The sequence below is a fragment of the Ovis canadensis genome, chromosome 15 (assembly GCF_042477335.2).
Source record: "Ovis canadensis isolate MfBH-ARS-UI-01 breed Bighorn chromosome 15, ARS-UI_OviCan_v2, whole genome shotgun sequence".
Classification (NCBI taxonomy): domain Eukaryota; kingdom Metazoa; phylum Chordata; class Mammalia; order Artiodactyla; family Bovidae; genus Ovis; species Ovis canadensis.
The window spans coordinates 68,497,548-68,507,164 of NC_091259.1; the positions used below are offsets into that span (position 1 = coordinate 68,497,548).

Genomic DNA, 9,617 nt, shown 5'->3' on the forward strand with positions numbered 1-9,617 from the left:
CTTCTCTTCCAAATCTTGATTTATAACTATTTTGTAACAGACTTTCTGCATAACTCACTGATGCCTTGGTGTTGTTTTTCTGTAGAAAAGAACTTTTTTTTTTTTGATGGACTAGAGGTTAACCAAATTTTATAGCTTAGTTAAACCATTTTTTGCAGATGACCAGAATTATGCCATTACTATAAATTATCTTAAAACTCTATGTACATAAAGATTGGCCATTTAATGAATGTATTATTCTTTGTTAACATTATAGGTGGGCTTAAATCCCACACTAAAGTGGTCATAAATAATACAGTGACTGCTAAGTCAAGTTAATATTAAAAGCACAGTTTTGTGGTGCATCTTTAAGTACCAGCATTCTCAAGGCTCTAGTTTAAAAAAAAAAAAAAGACAACGCAAAGTCATGGAGCAGTAGTTTATCCTCCCTCCCTCCCTCTCCCACCATCCCCCAATTTATCTAAGTTTTACGGGCCTTTTTCTTCTCATGACAATTATTCCCTCACATCATGCACGTATATCTGGATCTGAATTGCCTGTGAATTACACCTTGAATAGATTCCCCAAACTGGAGAAGCGCAAATGTTCCCCTTCTGAATATTTTAGACTTGTATGAGTTCTCTAATATTTTTGTTTTTGTGCAAGGCCGCTTGTGAGGCGGCCTGGAGCCTTGAATGCTGACAGCCTCCATTAGCATTAATGCTGTTCTCTTATCTCCCCTCGCTCTCCTCCGCTCCCCCCTCGCTCTTTCTTGTCTGACGGTTCCCTGACACCGTTGACAAGGCTGACACCACCAATCAGCTTCGACTCAGCAAGGTCACTGTTCAGACTTGACTCGTGATTGGCTGCTGCGCTTCAGCGTGTTATTACTGTCTGATTTGATCGGAGGCAGGGGGTGGTCTCCAATCAAACAGAGAAAAGGTCCTAGAGAAGGTAATTAAATCCTGTCAGAGGCAATTATCGGTTCCAGGGCCATGACTCTGGCCCTGAATGCAGATGATCTGAAACTGTATTCTTGTCGAAATTCAAGAGGGCTCCTGGCATGGTTCAGCTAGGCATAAAGGAAGCAGCAGGCTTTCTGCAAACAATGCAGTTCTGTATTTTGAACCTTTCTGCCTTTTTCCCCCCTTTACCCGAAGACTTCTGTTTTCACTGATCAAAAATATTCCTTTTCAGGTCACATTCTAATTAATTTACTAGACAAGGTTTTCCTTTCTGGTACATAAATAATGACAAGTTTTACTAAAGAACTTCTGCCCCCAACACGGGCTGTAAGAAACAGCCTTTACCAAGGCAAACCAAAGCCTTTCGTGAAAGGACACTGTGCTGTATTTGGGACCAAGGGAAAGAAAAATGTAAAGCCTTTAACGTGGATATTCTGCCTGAGGTGGATCTTGCCCTGCTTGTTTATACTCTCCTGTGCTCATGATGGAGTTTGTTGCTGTGACAAACCTGGAAGTTTCTCCCAGATAGTCAATGGACAGCTGTGTGCATTTAATGACGACCGTGTTTAAAGGACAGGAAAAAGCTGCCGCAGTTTTCACTACATGAGGGAAAGGCCTTTCCCTAACCTTCAAAGGAATATTTAGGAGAGGTAAATTGTTTAAACTGAGCCTGGGACATGCAAACATAAAGAAAGGAATGTTGTATTTTTAATTGGGAAGAGAATGCGAAGATAAACTCCATAGGTGCCCTTCTGTTTCTATATAGATAGAAGACTTTGGTTTTGTTCCCTGTGTGACTTCTCTTCAATTTTATTAAATAAGCTTTGCTGCGTGGTTTTTGTCAGAAGAACTCACCCCTAAGAAGTAAACCCCTCTCCAGTTCTTGAATCATGTTAATTGTTCTCAGTGATGGTAACCAGTTTAGCATGAAAAATATTTCAAAGGATAAAGGTACATCATTAGTGTCTATATGCTCACTCTACTGGCTTTAACAGACTTTGTGCAATGTTGCTCTCAATAAATGTCAGTCTTCCAGATAGATAGCCTTGATTTCAACCTTTGTGTTTTGTGAACCTGGGTATTATTATTTTTTTTTTCCAGAATAAGATGCTGAAAACACCATTAAAACAATTTCTGTATTGTTGCTGATGAAACAGTTTAACCACCAGGGTTTCTCCCGAGGGAACAGTTAACTTTTCTCTAATCTTGGTTGTTTTCTTTGTTTCTAAAACACCATATTCCTTAATACGCCTGACTTTATTTGTTTTGCTGAAACATAAACAGATGCTTTAAGCAAAACATCATTTAAAAAAAGTAGTCCCTGCTACTAGTCCATTAATCAGGATGAGGTATCAGGCTGGGAGAGAAATTGGTGGGAGAAGATGTTAATAATAAGGAAAACTGCTTTGGACACTGATTGGCTGAGTTAAAAAAATATCATTAGTCCAAATCTGCACACATGATTGTGGAAATGATGTTTCATTCATCCCATATTATGTCTTTGGAACATCAAAGGCTTCATCAACTTCCCTAATAAAGATAAAATAGATATGAAGAGAGAAGCAAACTGCTCAAGAATCTGTCAGAATATTTTAGATGATCAGGTTCACTGCTATTACAGACCAGCTCACTTTTCCTCTGAGTGACAACTCTTTCATTTTTGAGTTAGAGTGTTTCTTAAAATGTTTTAAATTTATTTTTATTTTTAAAGTCTTTATTGAATTTGTTACAATACTGCTTCTGTTTCATCTTTTGTTTTTTTGGCCACAAGGCAGGTGGGATCAAACCCGTACCCCTCCGCATTGGAAGAAGCTTTAATCATTGGACCACCAGGGAAGTCCGTACTTTTTTTTTCCTGTAATTTGACCAACCATTTTATACTGAAGTGGTAGCTATTTTACAGAAGACACCTCTTATGAAAAAAGTCTCTGTGTAGGGAAGAAACTTTTGTAGATAAAGCAAAAGGAAAAACATTTGAAATATGTTCCCCCTGGTGATTAATATCAGTGCTCCTAAAAGAGAGGAAAAAGGGAAAAAAGGGAAACAAACTGGATCACCTGTGCCTGGCTTACTGGAGTCCTCTGTATGTCAGGCATCTTTATCCTTTTGCTCTGAATACATCTTTCAAGTTCCCTTACTTGCCTGGGAACTACTTAAGGACAGGAATGGTGTCCCAAGGTACCCACAAGCCAATAAATTGAAGACTCTCTTATTCCACAGACCTTTATAAGATGCTCATATGAGTCTCTGTGAGATGGGATCACTCCCAAGTTGAGATTCTAGAAGTCATCAATAAGTATATAGTAATGTTACTTAATCAGACAAGGGAGTTAACTATTAAACAAAGGTCCGTCAAAGCTATGGTTTTTTCCAGTAGTCATGTATGGATATGAGAGTTGGACTATAAAGACAGCTGAGCATTGAAGAATTGATGCTTTTGAACTGTGGTGTTGGAGAAGACTCTTGAGAGTCCTTGGACTGCAAGGAGATCCAACTAGTCCATCCTAAAGGAAATCAGTCCTGAATAGTCATTGGAAGGACTGATGCTGAAGCTGAAATTCCAATACTTTGGCCACCTGATGCAAAGAACTGACTCACTGGAAAAGATCCTGACACTGGGAAAGATTGAAGGCAGGAGGAGAAGGGGATGACAGAGGATGGGATGGTTGGATGGCATCACCAACTCGATGGACATGAGTTTGAGCAAGCTCCGGGAGTTGGTGATTGACAGGGAAGCCTGGCGTACTGCAGTCCATGGGGTCGCAAAGGGTTAGACATGACTAAGTGACTGAACTGAACAAAGGAAATGGCAACCCACCCCAGTATTTTTGCCTGGAAAATTCCATGAACAGAGGAGCCTGGCAGGCTACAGTCCATGGGGTCAAAAGGAGTCAAGCACAACTGAGCAACTGAGCACAAAATGTCCTACTGTGGCATTATCTGATGGCTGTTATGTGTGCCAAAGTTTGTTTTATTTGTTTTATCCCTAAGGATGGGAGTTTTTATGCTTTTACTTAATTTTGTTACCATTTAAGTACCATCCATTAGAACTGCTGTAATGAAAAATATCTGAGATCTTTAGAATTATGTAGGTAGGCTGTCTGCGTGATGTGTCTTTAAAAAGGTTTGTAAACAGAACTTTTCAGGGGACATTATGTTGTGTATTGAAATGTATTTTAAAATTAACAATGATTATGCAAAACATAGAAAATAATTCACATTTTATCTCCTTATGTTGCTTTGGTCAGCATTATTGGATTGAGAAGAGAGGATTTGCCTTTTAATTGGTTTTTTCTAGATTTCTGGTGAGATTCCTACCACCATTGATGGCAGGAGCACACAGCCCAAACAAAGCTCATTGAGATACGTTTTCAGGATGGTACATATGGGGGCAGTAATTTATGAACAGTAATAGGAGCTGGGTATGCAATTCCCTGCCCAACACCAGAATAAGAATACCCCACTGATTACTGAGTTCAGTGAAAATACTTGAGTAAAAAAGATAAAATTCAGCTGCTGTTCACCTCATTTGTAAGTTGGAATTCCTTAAAAGCAGTTGGAAAAAAAAAGAATGACGTGAAAATCATGATTAACCATTCCACACTAAGAACTATATATTTTTTTAAAAGAGGAGTTGGCAGTGAAAAATTAGCTGGACCTTGCCACATAGGAAATGAAAAAATTAACTTTCACTGTTCTGTGACGTTGCTGCAAGTTCTCTGTGTTGCAAGCTGCATTTCACCCCTCAAGGGATCTGAAAACTTATCAGATTTTATTAATTTATTGGCTCTGTGCTGAGGTGTATTGTAAACCAATTTTAAGTACTTCATTTTGCTATTTATTCACTGCTCACTAAAAGAAGCAGCCTTTCCTACAAACCCTGAGGGTTTCCATAATCAGTTATATTATAGCTTTCCTCAACCTGAGGATATGAAATCTAAATACATTTAAATATTTTATTTGATGTTTCTTAATGGGTGTCACCTTCATCCCTGATTTGCAGAATTAAGGACATATTCTTTCAGCACTGGCATCAAGGTTGGGGATTGAAAGTGTGATTGAAGGAGTACCTTCCTTCCTGTTTATAGTAGATGGCTATTTTATCTCCCCCTTCTTCTGGAGACAAAAACTGGCAAATGAGGATGGTGAAGTAGGAATGCTCATTTTACCTGTGATAAATCATAATGGAAAAGAATATGAAAAAGAATACATATGTGTATATAGGTACACATATATGCATGCCTGCTAAGTCAGTTCAGTCGTCTCCAACTCTTTGTGACCCTATGGAGTGTAACCTGCCAGGCTCCTCTGTCCATAGGATTCTCCAGGCATGAATACTGGAGTGGGTTGCCATGCCCTCCTCCATGGGATCTTCCTGACCCAAGTATCGAACCCACATTTCTTATGTGTCCTGCATTGGCAGGCAAGTTCTTTACCATTAGCACCACCTGGGAAGTCCATACACACACAGGCACATATAACTGAGTCATTTTGCTGTACAGCAGAAATTAACACAACATTGTAATTCAACACTTCTTAATAAATTAAAAAATAAGAAATGCTCATTTTTGAATGAGCATGAAGTTGACTGGCAGGGTCAGAGAATGGTGAAGAGATGAGAGCCGTGGTTTGGCACCAGGAGACTTGAAGGCTGAGAAATGCAAAAGAAGACAGGGGAGTGATGGGAGAGAGGTGAGGTCGGGGTGGAGGTGGAGAGGAGAAAAAGAAAACCTCTCATAAATGGAAATGGCGAGGGGCACCCAGCTGGAATTCACAGGACTTGGTGGTTCTAAACAGGGTTCTATTCTAATTAGCTACTAGGGTTGATGGCTATGATCAGTACTGCTCAGCACCTGCTTCATTTTCTTCCCCTCCCCACCCCAGGGTTGAGAGGTAAAATCCAGGGTGCTCAGTTAAATCTAAATGTTAGACAAATAAGAATAATGTTTTTATAAAAGTATGGCCCAAGAGTTGCATGAGACATATTAAAAAAAAAAAAAGTTATTCTGTGTTTATTGGATATTTGTATTTTCTTTGCTAGATCTGGAAACTACCCAACTGACCCAGAGTGATACCAGGAGCTCAGTGCAAGCACATGCAGAGGTTCCCCAAAGATGGGGCCAATATCAAGGTCAGTCTGAAAATTGCCCCTTGGTCAAATTTCTAAGACTGTTGAGGTTAGTTTTGTTTTTGTTTTTTTTTTTTTGTTTGTTTTTTCCTTTCCTCTTACCCTGGTCATCTTTAGATAGCACTGCAAATATTTTCTCTTTTGTTTTCTGATACCTAACTCTTCTGTCCATCTACTGCCCACCCCCACCCCCAGTTAATCACTCCCTTCCTCTGCTTCCCTCAACTTTTCCCAGTGTCTCCAGGAGACAAAGTGATAATTGATAAAGTGATCTTTACCTAAATGTTTGATTTTCCTCGTCTATTAATGGAAACCTTGTTCTTCCTTGAGGATCTTACTTCCTTTGTAGCTATCTTAAGTTGAGACCACTCTGTGAGTTACCCCAACAATTATGGAGTGTGGAAACAGAGGGAACATTCTCATTGTAACTTCCAAATCTCACGAGAGCCCATTCTCTCTGTGTTTGCCATACTCTTCCCTTCTTTGCTGACAACTTCTTCTCTCCTGTTCAGTTTCCACAGGTAATAAAGCCTTTGTCATCTGTCATCAAGAGTCCATTTCTCCATCCTTTAATTCTGGACTGGACTTGTAAGTTTTTTGGCCAATCAAATGAACCAGAAAGGACATCAAGCTGCTACTGAACAGAGATCTTAAGAAGTCCTGCAGCTTTCTTTGTGTCACTATCAGAACAGACTGAGTGGAGCTGAGGGGAGATGGAGACCATGTGGAGCAGAAATAAGCAGACCAGCTGAGATCCAACCACCAGATGAATGAATGAGGACATTCTAGGCTTTCCGTCCCCAGCAGGGCTGCCAACTACAAAGATCAGCTGATTCCACTTAGACCAGACATTTTGGGCTGTCCCAGTCATCTCAGTCAACTCACAGAACACGAGCTAGATAATAAATATTTGTGGTTTTTAGGTACTAGGTTGCGGGACACTTGGATCATCTTTTCCTTTTGATATATAAATTCTATCACTATCCTTGAATATTTCAGTGTCCGTATAGAGATTTTACAGACATCCTTTATTATATGATTTGGCTTCTTTGAAGAACTTTACCTTCATCTTAAAAAAAAGTACAGCTTGATACCTATCTATCTATATATACACACTACTATGTATAACATAGATAACTGCTGCTGCTGCTAAGTTGCTTCAGTCATGTCCGACTCTCTGCGACCCCATAGATGGCAGCCCACCAGGCTCCTCTGCCCCTGGGATTCTCCAGGCAAGAATACTGGTGTGGGTTGCCATTTCCTTCTCCAATGCATGAAAGTGAAAAGTGAAAGTGAAGTCGCTCAGTCATGCACGACTCTTAGCAACCCCGTGGACTGAGTCTACCAGGCTCCTCTGTCCATGGGATTTTCCAGGCAAGAGTACTGGAGTGGGGTGCCATTGCCTTCTCCATAATAAAGATAACTAATGAATACTAATTCATTAGTGAATAACTACTGATACTAATGAATACTGTATAGCACTGGGAACTATACTCAATACTCATGCTCTCTTAGGCAGCACGTATACTATACTCAATGCTCTGTGGTGACCTAAATGGGAAAGAAGTCTGAAAAAGAGGGGAGGTATGTATATGTGTAACTGATTCTCTTTACTGTACAGCAGAAACTAACACAACATTGTAAAGCAACTATACTCCAATAAAAATTTTAAAAATTACAGCTAACGTTAATGATTAGGATATGGAGAAAGAGACAGAAAGGGTAAAAGGGAGTGGGACCAAGTCTCAAGACTGATCTAAAGAGCTGAAATGTTTTCAGATTGGCAGGAGAAGTGATGGCCAGGCAAGAGGGAAGCTTCCTGTGGAAAGATAGTCAAGTTTAGACAGTTTAATCAAACTTCCCTGTCTGAAAAATATCTTCCCCTCAATCTGCCAAGGGCCAAACTTCCCCAAATAAATACCCAAGCAAAAAAAAAAAAAAAGAACAAGGCTTGATTCAAATAGGTTGTAATTAAATAGTGTCTATAATAATAGGGTCTCAATCTAACAGTTGTGTGATAGCAATGCATTTCTTTTCTTTGTAAAATAATCAACCCTGGCGTTCTGAAGAGATAAGATGTCGAGAGATGTATGTCAGCACCTACCAGGGACGAGAAGGGGGTGATCATCCCCAAGCGGTGGTAAAGGTAAAAAGAAGGAAATAATATCGGGATAATGGGAAAGGGAAGATAAATATTGCAAGCTTGTAAACCTGGTACAGAATAGGCATTAACAGTGGCAGAAGATGCTGAAGAGGATGGATGGCACTGGGTGCTTCATCAATCTTATGAATCAGTAAATTCAACTCTCTGAACTTTGCTTTCCTCTTTTGTAAAATCAGTGAGTTAGGCTAAAAGCTGGGACAGCGGATTTGGGGGATGCTTACTAACTCTTCCTTTCCATGACCAGCTCAGAGTTTGATAATCAGTTATAATCCATTGCCCTTTTTACCTTGAATGTAGCTTTTGAACCTCTTTCGGTTTAGCAATCCAGGAAATTCCATCCATATAGTAGAGGTAATATCTGAGATGAAAACAGGTTCCTTTATCCTAGACTAAATCATCGCAAATAACCCTTGGAATTTTAAAATCCATTGTGCTTCGTGTGGAAGAACGTCAGTGATTCTTTCCATCTCTGCTTTAGGAGATGTGACAAAGGGTGGCATCTTATAACCTGGCCACTCACATCAAATCACTTTAAGTTCTAGAAAAAAAGTCAATATAGATATTTGTTCTCTTTCATCTATTTTTCAAAATTCTAAACATGGGAAACCAAAAAAGACATTTAAATTTAATTTTCTCAGGCTCAGAGGGGAAATTGATTTTTGACATGCCTGACCACCACTTTATCAGATATATAGATTTCAAGGGGCCAACATTCAATTTCATGAGCTTTTTTTCCTTTCTCATGTATGCCATATTGTAAATCCATTTTGAAGATATGACAGTTTTTATATTTATTTTTGTTTCATTGGATTTTTCCTAAAGCAGAACCCAAATCTAGTCTTGAAACCAGGTCTCCTCAAATCACAAAAACCCACCCTTCTCTTAAAAATCATCTCTTCTTTGTTCTGACAGAAAGTGGCACTTCCAAAATTATGCATCGTGTTGGAAAATTGTAGAGTGGGTGACACCCAGATTTTTTTTAAGCTTATTAACATATCTTGAATAATCTTACCCTCTCCCTATGACACCAAAGATTGCAGAAATGTAAGCTAAGTCATGTTTTGAATTTTGTTCCAACAAGCAATCTTAAAAAGCCAGTATTCTATATATATTGAATATACAGTTGAATTATAAGAAAAATCTGATGGTATTCCTAAACTCACACTTTTTTGGGGGGGTCATTTTACACTTTAAAAAATGTTTTATTCTCTTCACAAATATTATTGCAACGCCTAATGTGGAAAACAGAAAACACAGAAAATCTAAAAGGAAAAAATGGCTCATTTCTTCTACCCCCAAGTTGCCATGTCCTTTTATGTCCTTTATCCTCACTCCCTGCCTACCTCCCATCTCTCAGGAATCATGAATAATCTATTGCTTT

The 9,617-nt window shown here is 39.1% G+C and overlaps 1 long non-coding RNA gene across 1 annotated transcript; it reads left to right on the forward strand.

Annotated features, from left to right (window-relative positions):
• Positions 1-837: 837 nt before the first annotated feature.
• On the forward strand, positions 838-7,750 carry LOC138420400 (uncharacterized). Its single transcript, XR_011249231.1, has 3 exons — positions 838-933; positions 5,986-6,075; positions 6,585-7,750. It is a non-coding gene; the product is annotated as an uncharacterized lncRNA (long non-coding RNA).
• Positions 7,751-9,617: the final 1,867 nt, after the last annotated feature.